The sequence below is a fragment of the Schistocerca gregaria genome, chromosome 8, assembly GCF_023897955.1.
Source record: "Schistocerca gregaria isolate iqSchGreg1 chromosome 8, iqSchGreg1.2, whole genome shotgun sequence".
NCBI lineage: Eukaryota > Metazoa > Arthropoda > Insecta > Orthoptera > Acrididae > Schistocerca > Schistocerca gregaria.
Window position 1 is genome coordinate 14,065,741 of NC_064927.1, and position 25,539 is coordinate 14,091,279.

Consider the following 25,539-nt stretch of genomic DNA (forward strand, 5'->3'; position numbering starts at 1 on the left):
ACTATCAGAGTGTTGATGAAACACAGAAATTGCATCGGGATTGAATACTACAGTCACCATGCGCACTTTCCTCCATGGGAGTAATGTCCCAAACAGTCTACGCTATGATCGTTCCCTGCAAGAGCAGTAGTAGTTTCCGATGCACATCTGGAGGCATTCTGTAATCTGTGGACCTTCAAAGTGTTGATGAAATACAGAAATTGCCTCACGATTGAATACAACAGTCATCATGGGCTATTTCCTCCATCTGAGTAATGTCTCAAACAGTCTACGATTTTAATCGTTCCCTGGAAGACCAGAAGTAGTTTCCGATGCACTTGTGGAGGCATTCTGTAATCTGTAAACTGTCAGAGTGTTGTTCAAACACAGAAATTGCATCGGGATTGAATACAACACTCACCATGTGCACTTTCCTCCATGGGAGTAATGTCTGAAACAGTTTACGCTTTGATCGTTCCCTGGAAGACCAGTAGTAGTTTCCGATGCACATCTTCTGACATTCTGTAATGTGTGGACTATCAGAGTGTTGATGAAACACAGAAATTGCATCAAGATTGAATACAACAGTCAAAATGCGCCCTTTCCTCGATTGGAGTAATGTCTCAAGCAGTTTACGCTTTGATCGTTCCCTGGAAGACCAGTAGTAGTATCCGATGCACATCTGGGGGCATTCTGTAATGTGTGGACTATCAGAGTGTTGATGAAACACAGAAATTGCATCGGGATTGAATACAACAGACACCATGCGCACTTTCCTCCATGGAAGTAATGTCTCAAACAGTCTACGCTTTAATCGTTCCCTGGGAGACCTGTAGTAGTTTCCGATGCACATCTGGAAGCATTCTGTAATCTGTGGACTATCAGAGTGTTTATGAAACACAGAAACTGCATCGGGATTGAATACAACAGTCACAATGTGCACTTTCCTCCATGGGAGTAATGTCTCAAACAGTCTACGCTTTGATCGTTCCCTGGAAGACCAGTAGTAGTTTCCAATGCACATCTGGGGGCATTCTGTAATGTGTGGACTATCAGAGTGTTGATGAAACATAGAAATTGCATCAGGAATGAATACAACAGTCACCATGCGCACTTTCCTCCATGGGAGTAATGTCTCAACCAGTTTACGGTTTGATCGTTCCCTGGAAGACCAGTAGTAGTATCCGATGCACATCTGGGGGCATTCTGTAATGTGTGGACTATCAGAGTGTTGATGAAACACAGAAATTGCATCGGGATTGAATACAACAGTCACCATGCGCACTTTCCTCCATGGGAGTAATGTTTCAAACAGTCTATGCATTGATCGTTCCCTGCAAGACCAGTAGTAGTTTGCAATGCACATCTGGAGGCATTCTGTAATCTGTGGATCTTCAAATTGTTGATGAAACACAGATATTGAATCGGGATCGAATACTACAGTCACCATGCGCACATTCCTCCATGGGAGTAATGTCTCTAACAGTCTACCCATTGATCGTTCCCTGCAAGACCAGTAGTAGTTTGCAATGCACATCTGGAGGCATTCTGTAATCTGTGGACCTTCAAAGTGATAATGAAACACAGAAATTGACCCGAGATTAAATACAACAGTCACCATGCGCACTTTCCTCCATGGGAGTAATGTCTCAAACAGTCTACGCTTTGATCGTTTCCTGGAGGACCAGTAGTATTTTCCGATGCACATCTGGAGGCATTCTGTTATCTGTGAACCTTCAAGGTGTTGATGAAACACAGAAATTGCATCAGGATTGAATACAACAGTCGCCATGCGCACTTTCCTCCATGGGAGTAATGTCTCAAACAGTCAACGCTTTGATCGTTCCCTGGAAGACAAGTAGTAGTTTCCGATGCACATCTGGGGTCATTCTGTAATCTGTGGACTATCAGAGTGTTGATGAAACACAGAAATTGCATCGGGATTGAATACTACAGTCACCATGCGCACTTTCCTCCATGGGAGTAATGTCCCAAACAGTCTACGCTTTGATCGTTCCCTGCAAGACCAGTAGTAGTTTCCGATGCACATCTGGAGGCATTCTGTAATCTGTGGACCATCAAAGTGTTGATGAAATACAGAAATTGCCTCACGATTGAATACAACAGTCATCATCGGCTATTTCCTCCATGGGAGTAATGTCTCAAACAGTCTACGATTTTAATCGTTCCCTGGAAGACCAGTAGTAGTTTCCGATGCACATCTGGAGGCATTCTGTAATGTGTGGACCTTCAAAGTGTCGATGAAACACAGGAATTGCCGCGGGATTGAATACAACAGTCACCATGCGCACTTTCCTCCATTAGAGTAATGTCTCAAACTGTCTACGATTTGATCGTTCCCTGGATGACCAGTAGTAGTTTCCGATGGACATCTGGAGGCATTATGTAATCTGTGGACAATCAGAGTGTTGATGAAACACAGAAATTGCATCGGGATTGAATACAACAGACACCATGCGCACTTTCCTCATTGTGAGTAATGTCTCAAAGAGTTTATGCTTTGATCGTTCCCTGGAAGACCAGTAGTAGCTTCCGACGCACATCTGGGGGCATTCTGTAATGTGTGGACCATCAGAGTGTTGATGAAACACAGAAATTGCATCAGGATTGAATACAACAGTCACCATGCGCACTTTCCTCCATGGGAGTAATGTCTCAAATATTTTACGCTTTGATCGTTCCCTGGAAGACCAGTAGTAGTTTCCGATGCACATCTGGGGGCATTCTGTAATCTGGGGACCTTCAAAGTGTTGATGAAACACAGTAATTGCATTGGGATTGAATACAACAGTCACCATGCGCACTTTCCTAGATGCGAGTAATGTCTCAAACAGTCTACGATTTCATCGTTCTTTGGAAGACAAGCAGTAGTTTCCGATGCACATCTGGTGACATTCTGTAATCTGTGGACTATCAGAGTGTTGATGAAACACAGAATTTGCATCGGGATTGAATACAACAGTCACCATGCGCCCTTTCCCCATGGTAGCAATGTCTCAAACAGTTTACGCTTTGATCTTTCCCTGGAAGGCCAGTGGTAGATTCCGATGCACATCTGGAGGCATTCTGTAATGTGTGACCCATCAGAGTGTTGATGAAACACAGAAATTGCATCGGGATTGAATACAACAGTCACCATGCGCACTTTGCTCCATGGGAGTAATGTCTCAAACAGTCTACGCATTGATCGTTCCCTGCAAGACCAGTAGTAGTCTGCAATGCACATCTGGAGGCATTCTGTAATCTGTGGACCTTCAAAGTGTTGATGAAACTTAGAAATTGACGCGAGACTGAATACAACAGTCACCATGCGCACTTTCCTCCATGGGAGTAATGTGTGAAACAGTCTACGATTTGGTCGTTCCCTGGAAGACCAGTATTAGTTCGCGATGCACATCTGGAGGCATTCTGTAATCTGTGGACCTTCAAAGTGTTGATGAAACACAGAAATTGCCGCGGGATTGAATACAAGAGTCACCATGCGCACTTTCCTCCATGGGAATAATGTCTCAAACAGTCTACGATTTGATCGTTTCCTGGAGGGCCAGTAGTAGTTTCCGATGCACATCTAGAGGCATACTGTATTCTGTGGACCTTCAAATTGTTGATGAAACACAGAAATTGAATCGGGATCGAATACAACAGTCACCATGCGCACTTTCCTCCATGGGAGTAATGTCTCAAACAGTCTACGCTCTGATCGTTCCGTGCAACACCAGTAGTAGTTTGCTATGCACATCTGGAGGCATTCTGTAATCTGTGGACCTTCAAAAAGTTGATGAAACATAGAAATTGCATCTGGATTGAATACAACAGTCACCATGCGCACTTTCCTCCATGGGAGTAATGTCTCAAACAGTCTACGCTTTGATCGTTCCCTGGAAGACAAGTAGTAGTTTCCGATGCACATCTGGTGCCATTTTGTAATGTGTGGACTATCAGAGTGTTGATGAAACACAGATATTGCAGCGGGATGGAATACAACTGTCATTATGCGCACTTTCCTCCATTGGAGTAATGTCACAAACAGTCTACGCTTTGATCGTTCCCTGGAAGACCAGTAGTAGTTTCCGATGCACATCTGGGGGCATTCTGTAATGTGTGGACTATCAGAGTGTTGATGAAACATAGAAATTGCATCAGGAATGAACACAACAGTCACCATTTGCACTTTCCTCCGTGGGAGTAATTTCTCAAACAGTTTACGCTTTGATCGTTCCCTGGAAGACCACTAGTTGTTTCCGATGCACATCTGGGGGCATTCTGCAATGTGTGGACTATCAGAGTATTGATGAAACACAGAAATTGCATCGGGATTGAATACAACAGTCACCATGCGCACTTTCCTCCATGGGAGTAATGTCTCAAACAGTCTACGCATTGATCGTTCCCTGCAAGACCAGTAGTAGTCTGCAATGCACATCTGGAGGCATTCTGTAATCTGTGGACCTTCAAAGTGTTGATGAAACTTAGAAATTGACGCGAGACTGAATACAACAGTCACCATGCGCACTTTCCTCCATGGGAGTAATGTGTCAAACAGTCTACGCTTTGGTCGTTTCCTGGAGGACCAGTAGTATTTTCCGATGCACATCTGGAGGCATTCTGTAATCTGTGGACCTTCAAGGTGTTGATGAAACACAGAAATTGCATCGGGATTGAATACAAGAGACACCATGCGCACTTTCCTCCGAGGGGGTGATGTCTCAAACAGTCAACGCTTTGATCGTTCCCTGCAAGACCTGTAGTAGTTTCCGATGCACATCTGGAGGCATTCTGTAATCTGTGGACCTTCAAAGTGTTGATGAAACACAGAAATTGCATTGGGATTGAATACAACAGTCACCATGCGTACTTTCCCCCATGGAAGTAATGTCTCAAACAGTTTACGCTTTGATCTTTCCCAGGAAGGCCAGTAGTAGTTTCCGATGCACATCTGGGGGCATTCTGTAATGTGTGACCCATCAGAGTGTTGATGAAACACAGAAATTGCCGCCGGGATTGAATACAACAGTCACCATGCGCACTTTCCTCCATATAAGTAATGTCTCAAACAGTTTACGCTTTGATCGTTCCCTGGAAGACCAGTAGTAGTTTCGATGCACATCTGGAGGCTTTCTTTAATATGTGGACCTTCAAAGTGTTGATGAAACACAGAATTTGAATCGGGATTGAATACAACAGTCACCATGCGCACTTTCCTCCATGGGAGTAATGTCTCAAACAGTCTACGCCTTGATCGTTCCCTGCAAGACCAGTAGTAGTCTGCAATGCACATCTGGAGGCATTCTGTAATCTGTGGACCTTCAAAGTGTTGATGAAACTTAGAAATTGACGCGAGACTGAATACAACAGTCACCATGCGCACTTTCCTCCATGGGAGTAATGTCTCAAACAGTCTACGCCTTGATCGTTTCCTGGAAGCCCAGTAGCATTTTACGATGCACATCAGGAGGCATTCTGTAATCTGTGGTCCTTCAAAGTGTTGATGAAACACAGAAATTGCATCGGCATTGAATACAACAGTCACAATGCGCACTTTCCTCCATGGGAGTAATGTCTCAAACAGTCTAGGCTTTGATCGTTCCCTGGAAGACAAGTAGAGTTTCCGATGCACATCTGGAGGCATTCTGTAATCTTTGGACCTTCAAAGTGTTGATGAAACACAGAAATTGCATCGGGATTCAATACAACAGTCAGCATGCGCACTTTTCTCCATGGGAGTAATGTCTCAAACAGTTTACTTTTTGATCGTTCCCTGGAAGACCAGTAGTAGTTTCCGATGCACATCTGTGGGCATTCTGTAATATGTGGACTATCAGAGTGTTGATGAAACACAGAAATTGCATCGGGATTGAATACAAGAGTCACCATGCGCACTTTCCTCCATGGGAGTAATGTCTGAAACAGTCTACGCTTTGATCGTTCCCTGCAACACCAGTAGTAGTTCAGATACACATCTGGCGGCATTCTGTAAACTGTGGACCGTCAAAGTGTTGATGAAACACAGAAATTGCATCAGGATTGAATACAACAGTCCCCATGCGCCCTTTCCTATATGGGACTAATGTCTCAAACAGTCTACGCTTTGATTGTTCACTGGAAGACAAGTAGTAGTTTCCGATGCACATCTGGGGGCATTCTGTAATGTGTGGACTATCAGAGTGTTGATGAAACACAGAAATTGCATCGGGATTGAATACAACAGTCACCATGCGCACTTTCCTCCATGGGAGTAATGTCTCAAACAGTCTACGCTTTGATCGTTCATTGCAACACCAGTAGTAGCTTCCGATGCACATCTGGAGGCATTCTGTAATCTGTGGATCTTCAAATTGTTGATGAAACACATATATTGAATCGGGATCGAATACAACAGTCACCTTGCGCACTTTCCTCCACGGGAGTAATGTCTCAAACAGTCTACGGTTCGATCGTTTCCTGGAAGACCAGTAGTAGTTTCCGATGCACATCTATGGGCTTTCTGTAATCTTTGGACTTTCAAAGTGTTGATGAAACACAGAAATTGCATCTGGATTCAATACAACAGTCACCATGCGCACTTTTCTCCATGGGAGTAATATCTCTAACAGTCTAGGCTTTGATCGTTCCCTGAAAGACCGGAAGTAGTTTCCGATGCACATCTGGAGGCATTCGGTAATGTGTGGACCTTCAAAGTGTTGATGAAACACAGGAATTGCGCGGGATTGAATACTACAGACAACATGCGCACTTTCCTCCATGGGAGTAATGTCTCAAACAGTCTACGATTTGATCGTTCCCTGGAAGACCAGTAGTAGCTTCCGACGCACATCTGGGGGCATTCTGTAATGTGTGGACTATCAGAGTGTTGATGAAACACAGAAATTGCTTTTGGATTGAATACAACAGACCCCATGCGCACTTTCCTCCATGGGAGTAATGTCTCAAACAGTCTACGCTTTGATCGTTCCCTGCATAACCAGTAGTAGTTTCCGATGCACATCTGGATGCATTCTGTAATCTGTGGACCTTCAAAGTGTTGATGAAACACAGAAATTGCATCGGGATTGAATACAACAGTCACCATGCGCACTTTCGTAGATGGGAGTAATGTCTCAAACAGTCTACGCTTTGATTGTTCCCTGGAAGACAAGTAGTAGTTTCCGATGCACATCTTATGTCACTCTGTAGTCTGTGGAGTATCAGGGTGTTGATGAAACACAGAATTTGCATCGGGATTGAATACAAAATTCACAATGCGCACTTTCCTGAATGGGAGTAATGCCTCAAACAGTTTACGCTTTGATCGTTCCCTGGAAGACCAGTAACAGTTTCCGATGCACATCTGGGGGCATTGTGTAATGAGTTGACTATCAGAGTGTTGATGAAACACAGAAATTGCATCAGGATTGAATACAACACTCACCATGCGCACTTTCCCCCATGGAAGTAATGTCTCAAACGTTTTACGCTTTGATCGTTCCCTGGAAGACCAGTAAAAGTTTCCGATGCACATCTGGGGGCATTCTGGAATGTGTGACCTATCAGAGTGTTGATGAAACACAGATATTGCATCGGGATTAAATGCAACAGTCAACATGCGCACTTTCCTCCATGGGAGTAATGTCTCAAACAGTCTACGCTTTGCTCGTTCCCTGCAAGACCAGTAGTAGTTTGCGATGCACATCTGGAGGCATTCTGTAATTTGTGGACCTTCAAAGTGTTGATCAAACACAGAAATTGCAGCGGGATTCAATACAACAGTCACCATGCGCACTTTCCTCCATGGGAGTAATGTCTCAACCAGTTTACGGTTTGATCGTTCCCTGGAAGACCAGTAGTAGTTTCCGATGCACATCTGGGGGCATTCTGTAATGTGTGGACTATCAGAGTGTTGATGAAACACAGAAATTGCATCGGGATTGAATACAACAGACACCATGCGCACTTTCCTCCATGGGAGTAATGTTTCAAACAGTCTACGCATTAATGGTTCCCTGCAAGACCAGTAGAAGTTTGCAATGCACATCTGGAGGCATTCTGTAATCTGTGGATCTTCAAATTGTTGATGAAACACAGATATTGAATCCGGATCGAATACAACAGTCACCATGCGCACTTCCCTCCACGGGAGTAATGTCTCAAACAGTCTACGGTTCGATCGTTTCCTGGAAGACCAGTAGTAGTTTCCGATGCACATCTATGGGCTTTCTGTAAGCTTTGGACCTTCAAAGTGATGATGAAACACAGAAATTGCATCTGGATTCAATACAACAGTCACCATGCGCACTTTCCTCCATGGGAGTAATATCTCTAACAGTCTACGCTTTGATCGCTCCCTGAAAGCCCGGTAGTAGTTTCCGATGCACATCTGGAGGCATTCTGTAATGTGTGGACCTTCAAAGTGTTGATGAAACACCGGAATTGCCGCGGGATTGAATACTACAGACACCATGCGCACTTTCCTCCATGGGAGTAATGTCTCAAACAGTCTACGCTTTGCTCGTTCCCTGCAAGAGCAGTAGTAGTTTGCGATGCACATCTGGAGGCATTCTGTAATTTGTGGACCTTCAAAGTGTTGATCAAACACAGAAATTGCCGCGGGATTCAATACAACAGTCACCATGCGCACTTTCCTCCATGGGCATAATGTCTCAAACAGTCTACGCTGTGATCGTTTCCTAGGGGGGCCAGTAGAAGCTTCCGATGCACATCTGGAGGCATTCTGTAATCTGTGGACCCTCAAATTGTTGATGAAACACAGAAATTGAATCGGGATCGAATACAACAGTCACCATGCGCACTTTCCTCCATGGGAGTAATGTCTCAAACAGTCTACGCTTTGATCGTTCCCTGGAAGACCAGTAGTAGTTTCCGATGCACATCTGGAGGCATTCTGCAATGTGTGGACTATCAGAGTGTTTATGAAACACAGAAATTGCATCGGGATTGAATACAAAGTTCACAATGTACACTTTCCTCCATGGGACTAATGTCTCAAACAGTCTACGCTTTGTTCGTTCCCTGGAAGACCAGTAGTAGTTTCCGATGCATATCTTGGGGCATTCTGTATTGTGTGGACTATCAGAGTGTTGATGAAACATAGAAATTGCATCAGGAATGAATACAACAGTCACCATGCGCACTTTCCTCCATGGGAGTAATGTCTCAAACAGTCTACGCTTTGATCGTTCCCTGGAAGACCAGTAGTAGTTTCCGATGCACATCTGGAGGCATTCTGTAATGTGTGGACTATCAGAGTGTTGATGAAACACAGAAATTGCATCGGGATTGAATACTAAGGTCACAATGTGCACTTTCCTCCATGGGACTAATGTCTCAAACAGTCTACGCTTTGTTCGTTCCCTGGAAGACCAGTAGTAGTTTCCGATGCACATCTGGGGGCATTCTGTAATGTGTGGGCTATCAGAGTGTTGGTGAAACATAGAAATTGCATCAGGAATGAATACAACAGTCACCATGCGCACTTCCCTCCATGGGAGTAATGTTTCAAACAGTCTACGCATTGAACGTTCCCTGCAAGGCCAGTAGTAGTTTGCAATGCACATCTGGAGGCATTCTGTAATCTGTGTACCTTCAAAGTGTTGATGAAACACAGAAATTGCCGAGAGTTTGAATACAACAGTCACCATGCGCACTTTCCTCCATGGTAGTAATGTGTCAAACAGTTTACGCTTTGATCGTTCCCTGGAAGACCAGTAGTAGTTTCCGATGCACATCTGGTGTCATTCTGTAATCTGTGGACTATCAGAGTGTTGATGAAACACAGAATTTGCATCGGGATTGAATCCAAAAGTCACCATGCGCACTTTCCTGAATGGGGGTAATGCCTCAAACAGTTTACGCTTTGACCGTTCCCTGGAAGACGATAAGCAGTTTCCGATGCACATCTGGGGGCATTCTGTAATGAGTGGACTATCAGAGTGTTGATGAAACACAGAAATTGCATCAGGATTGAAAACAACACTCACCATTCGCACTTTCCCCCATGGAAGTAATGTCTCAAACAGTTTACGCTTTGATCGTTATCTGGAAGACCAGTAGTAGTTTCCGATGCACATCTGTGGGCATTCTGTAATGTGTGACCTATCAGAGTGATGATGAAACACAGAAATTGCCGCGGGATTGAATACAACAGTCACAATGCGCACTTTCCTCCATGGGAGTAATGGCTCAAACAGTTTACGCTTTGATCGTTCCCTGGAAGACCAGTAGTAGTTTCCGATGCACATCTATAGGCATTCTGTAATCTGTGGACCTTCAAAGTGTTGATGAAACAGAGAAATTGCCGCGAGATTGAATACAACAGTCACCATGAGCACTTTCCTCCATGGGAGTAATGTCTCAAACAGTCTACGGTTCGATCGTTTCCTGGAACCCCAGTAGTAGTTTCCGTTGCACATCTATAGGCATTCCGTAATCTTTGGACCTTCAAAGTGTTGATGAAACACAGAAATTGCATCGGGATTGAATATAAAAGTCACCATGCGCACTTTCCTCCATGGGAGTAATGTCCCAAACAGTTTACGCTTTTATCGTTCCCTGGAAGACCAGTATAGTTTTCGATGCACATCTGGGGGCATTCTGTAATCTGTGAACTATCAGAGTGTTGATGAAACACAGATATTGCCTCGGGATTGAATACAACAATCACAATGTGCACTTTACTCCATGGGAGTAATGTCTCAAACAGTCTACGCTTTGATCGTTCCCTGGGAGACCTGTAGTAGTTTCCGATGGACATCTGGAGGCATTCTGTAATCTGTGGACTATCAGAGTGTTTATGAAACACAGAAATTGCATAGGGATTGAATACAATAGTCACAATGTGCACTTTCCTCCATGGGAGTAATGTCTCAAACAGTCTACGCTTTGATCGTTCCCTGGAAGACCAGTAGTAGTTTCCGATGCACATCTGGGGGCATTCTGTAATGTGTGGACTATCAGAGTGTTGATGAAACATAGAAATTGCTTTAGGAATGAATACAACAGTCACCATGCGCACTTTCCTCCATGGGAGTAATGGCTCAAACAGTTTACGCTTTGATCGTTCCCTGGAAGACCAGTAGTAGTTTCCGATGCACATCTATAGGCATTCTGTAATCTGTGGACCTTCAAAGTGTTGATGAAACAGAGAAATTGCCGCGAGATTGAATACAACAGTCACCATGCGCACTTTCCTCCATGGGAGTAATGTCTCAAACAGTTTACGCCTTGATCGTTCCCTGGAAGACCAGTTGTAGTTTGCGATGCACATCTGGATTCATTCTGTAATCTGTGGACTTCAAATTGTTGATGAAACACAGAAATTGAATCGGGATCGAATACAACAGTCACCATGCGTACTTTCCTCCATGGGAGTAATATCTCAAACAGTCTACGCTTTGATCGTTCCCTGGAAGACCAGTAGTAGTTTCCGACGCACATCTTCTCACATTCTGTAATGTGAGGACTATCGGAGAGTTAATGAAACACAGAAATTGCATCAAGTTTGAATACAACAATCAAAATGCGCCCTTTCCTCGATGGGAGTAATGTCTCAAACAGTTTACGCTTTGATCGTTCCCTGGATGAGCAGTAGTAGTTTCCGATAAACATCTGTGTGAATTCTGTAAAGTGTGGACCATCAGAGTGTTGATGAAACACAGAAATTGCAACGGGATTGAATACAACAGTCACCATGCGCACTTTCCTCCATGGGAGTAATGTCTCAAACAGTCTACGCTTTGATCGTTCCCTGGAAGACCAGTAGTAGTTTCCGTTGCACATCTATAGGCATTCTGTAATCTGTGGACCTTCAAAGTGTTGATGAAACAGAGAAATTGCCGCGAGATTGAATACAACAGTCACCATGCGCACTTTAGCCCATGGGAGTAATGTCTCAAACAGTCTACGGTTCGATCGTTTCCTGGAAGACCAGTAGTAGTTTCCGATGCACATCTATAGGCATTCCGTAATCTTTGGACCTTCAAAGTGTTGATGAAACACAGAAATTCCATCGGGATTCAATACAACAGTCACCATGCGCACTTTCCTTAATGGGAGTAATGTCTCTAACAGTCTACGCTTTGAGCGTTGCCTGCAAGACCAGTAGTAGTTACCGATGCACATCTGGAGGCATTCTGTAATGTGTGGACCTTCAAAGTGTTGATGAAACACAGGAATTTGCTGCGGGATTGAGTACAACAGTCACCATGCGCACTTTCCTCAATGGGAGTAATGTCTCAAACAGTCTACGATTTGATCGTTCCCTGGAAGACCAGTAGTAGCTTCCGACGCACATCTGGGGGCATTCTGTAATGTGTGGACTATCAGAGTGCTGATGAAACACAGAAATTGCATCAGGATTGAATACAACAGTCACCATGCGCACTTTCCTCCATGGGAGTAATGTCTCAAACAGTTTACGCCTTGATCGTTCCCTGGAAGACCAGTTGTAGTTTGCCATGCACATCTGGAGGCATTCTGTAATCTGTGGACCTTCAAAGTGTTGATGAAACACAGAAATTGCCGCGGGATTCAATACAACAGTCACCATGCGCTCTTTCCTCCATGGGAATAATGTCTCAAACAGTCTAGGTTTTGATCGTTTCCTGGAGGGCCAGTAGCAGTTTCCGATGCACATCTGGATTCATTCTGTAATCTGTGGACCTTCAAATTGTTGATGAAACAATCGGGATTGAATACAACAGTCACCATGCGTACTTTCCTCCATGGGAGTAATATCTCAAACATTCTACGCTTTGATCGTTCCCTGGAAGACCAGTAGTAGTTTCCGACGCACATCTTCTCACATTCTGTAATGTGTGGACTATCGGAGTGTTGATGAAACACAGAAATTGCATCAAGATTGAATACAACAGTCAAAATGCGCCCTTTCCTCGATGGGAGTAATGTCTCAAATAGTTTACGCTTTGATCGTACCCTGGATGAGCAGTAGTAGTTTCCGATAAACATCTGTGTGCATTCTGTAAAATGTGGACTATCAGAGTGTTGATGAAACACAGAAATTGCATCGGGATTGAATACAACAGTCACCATGTGCACTTTCCTCCATGGGAGTAATGTCTCAAAGAGTCTACGCTTTGATCGTTCCCTGGAAGACCAGTAGTAGTTTCCGATGCACATCTGGAGGCATTCTGTAATCTGTGGACCTTCAAAGTGTTGATGAAACACAGAAATTGCATCGGGATTGAATACAACAGTCACCATGCGCACTTTCCTCCATGGGAGTAATGTCTCAAACAGTTTACGCCTTGATCGTTCCCTGGAAGACCAGTAGTAGTTCGCGATGCACATCTGGAGGCATTCTGTAATCTGTGGACCTTCAAAGTGTTGATGAAACACAGAAATTGCCGCGGGATTGAATACAAGAGTCACCATGCGCACTTTCCTCCATGGGAATAATGTCTCAAACAGTCTACGATTTGATCGTTTCCTGGAGGGCCAGTAGTAGTTTCCGATGCACATCTAGAGGCATACTGTATTCTGTGGACCTTCAAATTGTTGATGAAACACAGAAATTGAATCGGGATCGAATACAACAGTCACCATGCGCACTTTCCTCCATGGGAGTAATATCTCAAAGAGTCTACGCTTTGATCGTTCCCTGGAAGACCAGTAGTAGTTTCCGTTGCACATCTTCTGACATTCTCTAATGTGTGGACTATCAGAGTGTTGATGAAACACAGAAATCGCATCAAGATTGAATACAACAGTAAAAATGCGCCCTTTCCTCTATGGGAGTAATGTCTCATACAGTTTACGCTTTGATGGTTCACTGGAAGAGCAGTACTAGTTTGCGAAGCACTTCTGTTCGCATTCTGTAAAGTGTGGACTATCAGAGTGATGATGAAACACAGAAATTGCATCGGGAATGAATACAACAGTCACCATGCGCACTTTCCTCCATGGGAGTAATGTCTCAAACAGTCTACGCTTTGATCGTTCCCTGGAAGACCAGTAGTAGTTTCCGATGCACATCTTCTGACATTCTGTAATGTGTGGACTATCAGAGTGTTGATGAAACACAAAAATTGCATCAAGATTGAATACAACAGTCAAAATGCGGCCTTTCCTCGATGGGAGTAATGTCTCAAGCTGTTTACGCTTTAATCGTTCCCTGGAAGAGCAGTAGTAGTTTCCGATAAACATCTGTGGGCATTCTGTAAAGTGTGGACTATCACAGTGTTGATGAAACACAGAAATTGCATCGGGATTGAATACAACAGTCACAATGTGCACTTTCCTCCATGGGAGTAATGTCTTAAACCGTCTACGCTTTGATCGCTCCCTGGAAGACCAGTAGTAGTTTCCGATGCACATCTGGGGGCATTCTGTAATGTGTGGACTATCAGAGTGTTGATGAAACATAGAAATTGCATCAGGAAAGAATACAACAGTAACCATGCGCACTTTCCTCCATGGGAGTAATGTCTCAAACAGTTTACGCTTTGATCGTTCCCTGGAAGACCAGTAGTAGTTTCCGATGCACATCTATAGGCATTCTGTAATCTGTGGACCTTCAAAGTGTTGATGAAACAGAGAAATTGCCGCGAGATTGAATACAACAGTCATCATGCGCACTTTCCTCCATGGGAGTAATGTGTCAAACAGTCTACGGTTCGATCGTTTCCTGGAAGACCAGTAGTAGTTTCCGATGCACATCTATAGGCATTCCGTAATCTTTGGACCTTCAAAGTGTTGATGAAACAAAGAAATTGCACCGGGATTCAATACAACAGTCACCATGCGCACTTTCCTCCATGGGAGTAATGTCTCTAACAGTCTACGCTTTGACCGTTCCCTGCAAGACCAGTAGTAGTTACCGATGCACATCTGGAGGCATTCTGTAATGTGTGGACCTTCAAAGTGTTGATGAAACACAGGAATTTGCTGCGGGATTGAATACAACAGTCACCATGCGCACTTTCCTCCATGGGAGTAATATCTGAAACAGTCTACGCTTTGATCATTCCCTGGAAGACCAGTAGTAGTTTCCGACGCACATCTTCTCACATTCTGTAATGTGAGGACTATCGGAGAGTTAATGAAACACAGAAATTGCATCAAGTTTGAATACAACAGTCAAAATGCGCCCTTTCCTCGATGGGAGTAATGTCTCAAACAGTTTACGCTTTGATCGTTCCCTGGATGAGCAGTAGTAGTTTCCGATAAACATCTGTGTGAATTCTGTAAAGTGTGGACCATCAGAGTGTTGATGAAACACAGAAATTGCAACGGGATTGAATACAACAGTCACCATGCGCACTTTCCTCCATGGGAGTAATGTCTCAAACAGTCTACGCTTTGATCGTTCCCTGGAAGACCAGTAGTAGTTTCCGTTGCACATCTATGGGCATTCTGTAATCTGTGGACCTTCAAAGTGTTGATGAAACAGAGAAATTGCCGCGAGATTGAATACAACAGTCACCATGCGCACTTTAGTCCATGGGAGTAATGTCTCAAACAGTCTACGGTTCGATCGTTTCCTGGAAGACCAGTAGTAGTTTCCGATGCACATCTATAGGCATTCCGTAATCTTTGGACCTTCAAAGTGTTGATGAAACACAGAAATTGCATCGGGATTCAATACAACAGTCACCATGCGCACTTTCCTCCATGGGAGTAATGTCTCTAACAGTCTACGCTTTGAGCGTTGCCTGCAAGACCAGTAGTAGTTACCGATGCACATCTGGAGGCATTCTGTAATGTGTGGACCTTCAAAGTGTTGATGAAACACAGGAATTTGCTGCGGGATTGAATACAACAGTCACCATGCGCACTTTCCTCAATGGGAGTAATGTCTCAAACAGTCTACGATTTGATCGTTCCCTGGAAGACCAGTAGTAGTTTCGATGCACATCTGGAGGCATTCTGTAATCTGTGGACCTTCAAATTGATGATGAAACACAGAAATTGAATCGGGATTGAATACAACAGTCACCATGCGCACTTTCCTCTATGGGAGTAATGTCTCAAACAGTTTACGCCTTGATCGTTCCCTGGAAGACCAGTTGTAGTTTGCCATGCACATCTGGAGGCATTCTGTAATCTGTGGACCTTCAAAGTGTTGATGAAACACAGAAATTGCCGCGGGATTGAATACAAGAGTCACCATGCGCACTTTCCTCCATGGGAATAATGTCTCAAACAGTCTACGATTTGATCGTTTCCTGGAGGGCCAGTAGTAGTTTCCGATTCACATCTAGAGGCATACTGTATTCTGTGGACCTTCAAATTGTTGATGAAACACAGAAATTGAATCGGGATCGAATACAACAGTCACCCTGCGCACTTTCCTCCATGGGAGTAATACCTCAAAGAGTCTACGCTTTGATCGTTCCCTGGAAGACCAGTAGTAGTTTCCGATGCACATCTTCTGACATTCTGTAATGTGTGGACTATCAGAGTGTTGATGAAACACAAAAATTGCATCAAGATTGAATACAACAGTCAAAATGCGGCCTTTCCTCGATGGGAGTAATGTCTCAAGCTGTTTACGCTTTAATCGTTTACTGGAAGAGCAGTAGTAGTTTCCGATAAACATCTGTGGGCATTCTGTAAAGTGTGGACTATCACAGTGTTGATGAAACACAGAAATTGCATCGGGATTGAATACAACAGTCACAATGTGCACTTTCCTCCATGGGAGTAATGTCTTAAACCGTCTACACTTTGATCGTTCCCTGGAAGACCAGTAGTAGTTTCCGATGCACATCTGGGGGCATTCTGTAATGTGTGGACTATCAGAGTGTTTATGAAACATAGAAATTGCATCAGGAAAGAATACAACAGTCACCATGCGCACTTTCCTCCATGGGAGTAATGTCTCAAACAGTTTACGCTTTGATCGTTCCCTGGAAGACCAGTAGTAGTTTCCGATGCACATCTATAGGCATTCTGTAATCTGTGGACCTTCAAAGTGTTGATGAAACAGAGAAATTGCCGCTAGATTGAATACAACAGTCATCATGCGCACTTTCCTCCATGGGAGTAATGTGTCAAACAGTCTACGGTTCGATCGTTTCCTGGAAGACCAGTAGTAGTTTCCGATGCACATCTATAGGCATTCCGTAATCTTTGGACCTTCAAAGTGTTGATGAAACAAAGAAATTGCACCGGGATTCAATACAACAGTCACCATGCGCACTTTCCTCCATGGGAGTAATGTCTCTAACAGTCTACGCTTTGACCGTTCCCTGCAAGACCAGTAGTAGTTACCGATGCACATCTGGAGGCATTCTGTAATGTGTGGACCTTCAAAGTGTTGATGAAACACAGGAATTTGCTGCGGGATTGAATACAACAGTCACCATGCGCACTTTCCTCAGTGGGAGTAATGTCTCAAACAGTCTACGATTTGATCGTTCCCTGGAACACCAGTAGTAGCTTCCGACGCACATCTGGGGGCATTCTGTAATGTGTGGACTATCAGAGTGTTGATGAAACACAGAAATTGCATCAGGATTGAATACAACAGTCACCATGCGCACTTTCCTCCATGGGAGTAATGTCTCAAACAGTCTACGCCTTGATCGTTTCCTGGAGGGCCAGTAGTAGTTTCCGATGAACATCTGGATTCATTCTGTAATCTGTGGACCTTCCAATTGTTGATGAAACACAGATATTGCATCGGGATTAAATACAACAGTCACCATGCGCACTTTCCTCCATGGGAGTACTATATCAAACAGTCTACGCTTTGATCATTCCCTGGAAGACCAGTAGTAGTTTCCGACGCACATCTTCTGACATTCTGTAATGGGTGGACTATCAGAGTGTTGATGAAACACAGAAATTGCATCAAGATTGAATACAACAGTCAAAATGCGCCCTTTCCTCGATGGGATTAATGTCTCAAGCAGTTTACGCTTTGATCGTTCCCTGGAAGAGCAGTAGTAGTTTCCGATAAACATCAGTGGGCATTCTGTAAAGTGTGGACTATCAGAGTGTTGATGAAACACAGAAATTGCATCGGGATTGAATACAACAGTCACCATGCGCACTGTACTCCATGGGAGTAATGTCTCAAACAGTCTACGCTTTGATCGTTCCCTGGTAGACCTGTAGTAGTTTCCGATGCACATCTGAGGGCATTCTGTAATGTGTGGACTATCAGAGTGTTGATGAAACATAGAAATTGCATCAGGAATGAATACAACAGTCACCATGCGCACTTTCCTCCATGGGAGTAAAGGCTGGAACAGTTTACGCTTTGATCGTTCCCTGGAAGACCAGTAGTAGATTCCGATGCACATCTATAGGCATTCTGTAATCTGTGGACATTCAAAGTGTTGATGAAACAGAGAAATTGCCGCGAGATTGAATACAACAGTCACCATGAGCACTTTCCTCCATGGGAGTAATGTCTCAAACAGTCTACGGTTCGATCGTTTCCTGGAAGCCCAGTAGTAGTTTCCGATGCACATCTATAGGAATTCCGTAATCTTTGGACCTTCAAAGTGTTGATGAAACACAGAAATTGCATCGGGATACAATACAACAGTCACCATGCGCACTTTCCTATATGGGAGTAATGTCTCTAACAGTCTACGCTTTGATCGTTCCCTGCAAGACCAGTAGTAGTTACCGATGCACATCTGGAGGCATTCTGTAATGTGTGGACCTTCAAAGTGTTGATGAAACACAGGAATTGCTGCGGGATTGAATACAACAGTCACCATGCGCACTTTCCTCCATGGGAGTAATGTCTCAAACAGTCTACGATTTGATCGTTCCCTGGAAGACCAGTAGTAGCTTCCGACGCACATCTGGGGGCATTCTGTAATGTGTGGACTATCAGAGTGTTGATGAAACACAGAAATATCATCAGGATTGAATACAACAGTCACCATGCGCACTTTCCTCCATGGGAGTAATGTCTCAAACAGTTTACGCCTTGATCGTTCCCTGGAAGACCAGTTGTAGTTTGCGATACACATCTGGATTCATTCTGTAATCTGTGGAACTTTAAATTGTTGATGAAACACAGAAATTGAATCGGGATCGAATACAACAGTCACCATGCGTACTTTCCTCCATGGGAGTAATGTCTCAAAGAGTCTACGCTTTGATCGTTCCCTGGAAGACCAGTAGTAGTTTCCGATGCACATCTGCTGGCATTCTGTAATGTGTGGACTATCAGAGTGTTGATTAAACACAGAAATTGCATCGTTATTGAATACAACAGTCACCATGCGCACTTTCCTCCATGGGAGTAATGTCTCAAGCAGTTAACGCCTTGATCATTCCCTGCAAGACCAGTAGTAGTTTGCGATGCACATCTGGAGGCATTCTGTAATCTGTGGACCTTCAAAGTGTTGATGAAACACAGAAACTGCCTCGGGATTCAATACAAGAGTCACCATGCGCACTTTCCTCCATGGGAATAATGTCTCAAACAGTCTACGCTTTGATCGTTTACTCGAGGGCCAGTAGTAGTTTCCGATGCACATCTAGAGGCATTCTGTAAACTGTGGACCTTCAATTTGTTGATGAAACACAGAAATTGAATCGGGATCGAATACAACAGTCACCATGCGCACTTTCCTCCATGGGAGTAAAATCTCAAAGAGTCTACGCTTTGATCGTTCCCTGGAAGACCAGTAGTAGTTTCCGATGCACATCTTCTGACATTCTCTAATGTGTGGACTATCAGAGTGTTGATGAAACACAGAAATCGCATCAAGATTGAATACAACGGTCAAAATGCGCCCTTTCCTCTATGGGAGTAATGTCTTAAACAGTCTACGCTTTGATCGTTCCCTGGAAGACCAGTAGTAGTTTCCGATGCACATCTGGGGGCATTCTGTAATGTGTGGACTATCAGAGTGTTGATGAAACACAGATATTGCATCAGGATTGAATACAACTGTCACCATGCGCACTTTCCTCCATGGGAGTAATGTCTCAAACAGTTTACGCCTTGATCGTTCCCTGGAAGACCAGTTGTAGTTTCCGATGCACATCTATAGGCATTCTGTAATCTGTGGACCTTCAAAGTGTTGATGAAACAGAGAAATAGCCGCGAGATTGAATACAACAGTCACCATGAGCACTTTCCTCCATGGGAGTAATGCCTCAAACAGTCTACGGTTCGATCGCTTCCTGGAAGCCCAGTAGTAGTTTCCGATGCACATCTATAGGCATTCCGTAATCTTTGGACCTTCAAAGTGTTGATGAAACACAGAAATTGCATCGGGATTCAATACAACAGTCACCATGCGCACTTTCCTCCATGGGAGTAATGTCTCTAACAGTCTACGCTTTGATCGTTCCCTGCAAGACCAGTAGTAGTTACCGATGCACATCTGGAGGCATTCTGTAATGTGTGGACCTTCAAAGTGTTGATGAAACACAGGAATTGCTGCGGGATTGAATACAACAGTCACCATGCGCACTTTCCTCCATGGGAGTAATGTCTCAAACAGTCTACGATTTGATCGTTCCCTGGAAGACCAGCAGTAGCTTCCGACGCACATCTGGGGGCATTCTGTAATGTGTGGACTATCTGAGTGTTGATGAAACACAGAAATGGCATCAGGATTGAATACAACAGTCACCATGCGCACTTTCCTCCATGGGAGTAATGTCTCAAACAGTTTACGCCTTGATCGTTCCCTGGAAGACCAGTTGTAGTTTGCGATACACATCTGCTGGCATTCTGTAATGTGTGGACTATCAGAGTGTTGATGAAACACAGAAATTGCAACGGGATTGAATACAACAGTCACCATGCGCACTTTCCTCCATGGGAGTAATGTCTCAAACAGTCTACGCTTTGATCGTTCCCTGCAAGACCAGTAGTAGTTTCCGATGCACATCTGGAGGCATTCTGTAATCTGTGGACCTTCGAAGTGTTGATGAAACACAGAAATTGCATCGGGATTGAATACAACAATCACCATGTGCACTTTCCTCCATGAGAGTAATGTCTCAAAGAGTCTACGCTTTGATAGTTCCCTGGAAGACCAGTGGTAGTTTCCGATGCACATCTGCTGGCATTCTGTAATGTGTGGACTATCAGGGTGTTGATTAAACACAGAAATTGCATCGTGATTGAATACAACAGTCACCATGCACACTTTCCTCCATGGGAGTAATATCTCAAAGAGTCTACGCTTTGATGGTTCCCTGGAAGACCAGTAGTAGTTTCCGATGCACATCTTGGGGCATTCTGTAATGTGTGGACTATCAGAGTGTTGATGAAACACAGAAATTGCATCAGGATTGAATACAACTGTCACCATGCGCACTTTCCTCCATGGGAGTAATGTCTCAAACAGTTTACGCCTTGATCGTTCCCTGGAATACCAGTTGTAGTTTGCGATGCACATCTGGAGGCATTCTGTAATCTGTGGACCTTCAAAGTGCTGACGAAACACAGAAATGGCATCAGGATTGAATACAACATTCACCATGCGCACTTTCCTCCATGGGAGTTATGTCTCAAACAGTTTACGCCTTGATCGATCCCTGGAAGTCCAATTGTAGTTTGCGATACACATCTGGATTCATTCTGTAATCTGTGGACCTTCAAATTGTTAACGAAACACAGAAATTGAATCGGGATCGAATACAACAGTCACCATGCGTACTTTCCTCCATGGGAGTAATATCTCAAACAGTCTACGCTTTGATCGTTCCCTGGAAGACCAGTAGTAGTTTCCGACGCACATCTTCTCACATTCTGTAATGTGTGGACTATCGGAGTGTTGATGAAACACAGAAATTGCATCAAGATTGAATACAACTGTCAAAATGCGCCCTTTCCTCGATGGGAGTAATGTCTCAAACAGTTTACGCTTTGATCGTTCCCTGGATGAGCAGTAGTAGTTTCCGATAAACATCTGTGTGCATTCTGTAAAGTGTGGACTATCAGAGTGTTGATGAAACACAGAAATTGCAAGGGGATTGAATACAACAGTCACCATGCGCACTTTCCTCCATGGGAGTAATGTCTCAAACTGTCTACGCTTTGATCGTTCCCTGCAATACCAGTAGTAGTTTCCGATGCACATCTGGAGGCATTCTGTAATCTGTGGACCTTCGAAGTGTTGATGAAACACAGAAATTGCATCGGGATTGAATACAACAGTCACCATGCGCACTTTCCTCCATGGGGGTAATGTCTCAAACCGTCTACGCTTTGATCGTTCCTTGGGAGACCTGTAGTAGTTTCCGATGTACATCTGGAGGCATTCTGTAATCTGTGGACTATCAGAGTGTTGATGAAACACAGAAATTGCATCGGGATTGAATACAACAATCACCATGTGCACTTTCCTCCATGGGAGTAATGTCTCAAAGAGTCTACGCTTTGATCGTTCCCTGGAAGACCAGTAGTAGTTTCCGATGCACATGTGCTGGCATTCTGTAATGTGTGGACTATCAGAGTGTTGATGAAATACAGATATTGCTTCGGGATTAAATACAACAGTCACCATGCGCACTTTCCTCCATGGGAGTAATGTCTCAAACAGTCCACGCTTTGACCGTTCCCTGGAAGACCAGTAGTAGTTACCGATGCACATCTGGAGGCATTCTGTAATGTGTGGACCTTCAAAGTGTTGATGCAACACAGGAATTGCTGCGGGATTGAATACAACAGTCACCATGCGCACTTTCCTCCATGGGAGTAATGTCTCAAACAGTCTACGAATCAATCGTTCCCTGGAAGACCAGTAGTAGCTTCCGACGCACATCTTGGGGCATTCTGTAATGTGTGGACTATCAGAGTGTTGATGAAACACAGAAAATGCATCAGGATTGAATACAACTGTCACCATGCGCACTTTCCTCCATGGGAGTAATGTCTCAAACAGTTTACGCCTTGATCGTTCCCTGGAAGACCAGTTGTAGTTTGCGATGCACATCTGGAGGCATTCTGTAATCTGTGGACCTTCAAAGTGTTGACGAAACACAGAAATGGCATCAGGATTGAATACAACATTCACCATGCGTACTTTCCTCCATGGGAGTAATGTCTCAAACAGTTTACGCCTTGATCGATCCCTGGAAGACCAATTGTAGTTTGCGATACACATCTGGATTCATTCTGTAATCTGTGGACCTTCAAATTGTTAACGAAACACAGAAATTGAATCGGGATTGAATACAACAGTCACAATGCGCCCTTTCCTCGATGGGAGTAATGTCTCAAACAGTTTACGCTTTGATCGTTCCCTGGATGAGTAGTAGTAGTTTCCGATAAACATCTGTGTGCATTCTGTAAAGTGTGGACTATCAGAGTGTTGATGAAACACAGAAATTGCAAGGGGATTGAATACAACAGTCACCATGCGCACTTTCCTCCATGGGAGTAATGTCTCAAACTGTCTACGCTTTGATCGTTCCCTGCAATACCAGTAGTAGTTTCCGATGCACATCTGGAGGCATTCTGTAATCTGTGGACCTTCGAAGTGTTGATGAAACACAGAAATTGCATCGGGATTGAATACAACAGTCACCATGCGCACTTTCCTCCATGGGAGTAATGTCTCAAACCGTCTACGCTTTGATCGTTCCTTGGGAGACCTGTAGTAGTTTCCGATGCACATCTGGAGGCATTCTGTAATCTGTGGACTATCAGAGTGTTGATGAAACACAGAAATTGCATCGGGATTGAATACAACAATCACCATGTGCACTTTCCTGCATGGGAGTAATGTCTCAAAGAGTCTACGCTTTGATCGTTCCCTGGAAGACCATTAGTAGTTTCCGATGCACATGTGCTGGCATTCTGTAATGTGTGGACTATCAGAGTGTTGATTAAACACAGAAATTGCATCGTGATTGAATACAACAGTCACCATGCGCACTTTCCTCCATGGGAGTAATATATCAAACAGTCTACGCTTTGATCGTTCCCTGGAATACCAGAAGTACTTCCCGATGCACATCTGAGGGCATTCTGTAATGTGTGGACTATCAGAGTGTTGATGAAATACAGATATTGCATCGGGATTAAATACAACAGTCACCATGCGCACTTTCCTCCATGAGAGTAATATTCCAAACAGTCTACGCTTTGCTTGTTCCCTGCAAGACCAGTAGTAGTTTGCGATGCATATCTGGAGGCATTCTGTAATCTGTGGACCTTCAAAGTGTTGATCAAACACAGAAATTGCCGCGGGATTCAATACAACAGTCACCATGCGCACTTTCCTCCTTGGGAATAATGTCTAAAACAGTCTACGCTTTGATCGTTTCCTGGGGGGCCAGTAGAAGTTTCCGATGCACATCTAGAGGCGTTCTGTAATCTGTGGACATACCAATTGTTGATGAAACACAGAAATTGAATCGGGATCGAATACAACAGTCACCATGCGCACTTTCCTCCATGGGAGTAATATATCAAACAGTCTACGCTTTGATCATTCCCTGGAAGACCAGTAGTAGTTTCCGATGCACATCTTCTGACATTCTGTAATGTGTGGACTATCAGAGTGTTGATGAAACACAGAAATTGCATCAAGATTGAATACAACAGTCAAAATGCGCCCTTTCCTCGATGGGAGTAATGTCTCAAGCAGTTTACGCTTTGATCGTTCCCTGGAAGAGCAAGTGTAGTTTCCGATAAACATCAGTGGGCATTCTGTAAAGTGTGGACTATCAGAGTGTTGATGAAACACAGAAATTGCATCGGGATTGAATACAACAGTCACCATGCGCACTTTATTCCATGGGAGTAATGTCTCAAACAGTCTACGCTTTGATCGTCCCTGGGAGACCTGTAGTAGTTTCCGATGCACATCTGGGGGCATTCTGTAATGTGTGGACTATCAGAGTGTTGATGAAACATAGAAATTGCATCAGGAATGAATACAACAGTCACCATGCGCACTTTCCTCCATGGGAGTAAAGGCTCAAACAGTTTACGCTTTGATCGTTCCCTGGAAGACCAGTAGTAGTTTCCGATGCACATCTATAGGCATTCTGTAATCTGTGGACCTTCAAAGTGTTGATGAAACAGAGAAATTGCCGCGAGATTGAATTCAACAGTCACCATGAGCACTTTCCTCCATGGGAGTAATGTCTCAAACAGTCTACGGTTCGATCGCTTCCTGGAAGCCCAGTAGTAGTTTCCGATGCACATCTATAGGCATTCCGTAATCTTTGGACCTTCAAAGTGTTGATGAAACACAGAAATTGCATCGGGATTCAATACAACAGTCACCATGCGCACTTTCCTCCATGGGAGTAATGTCTCTAACAGTCTACGCTTTGATCGTTCCCTGCAAGACCAGTAGTAGTTACCGATGCACATCTGGAGGCAAACTGTAATGTGTGGACCTTCAAAGTGTTGATGAAACACAGGAATTGCTACGGGAATGAATACAACAGTCACCATGCGCACTTTCCTCCATGGGAGTAATGTCTCAAACAGTCTACGATTTGATCGTTCCCTGGAAGACCAGCAGTAGCTTCCGACGCACATCTGGGGGCATTCTGTAATGTGTGGACTATCAGAGTGTTGATGAAACACAGAAATGGCATCAGAATTGAATACAACAGTCACCATGCGCACTTTCC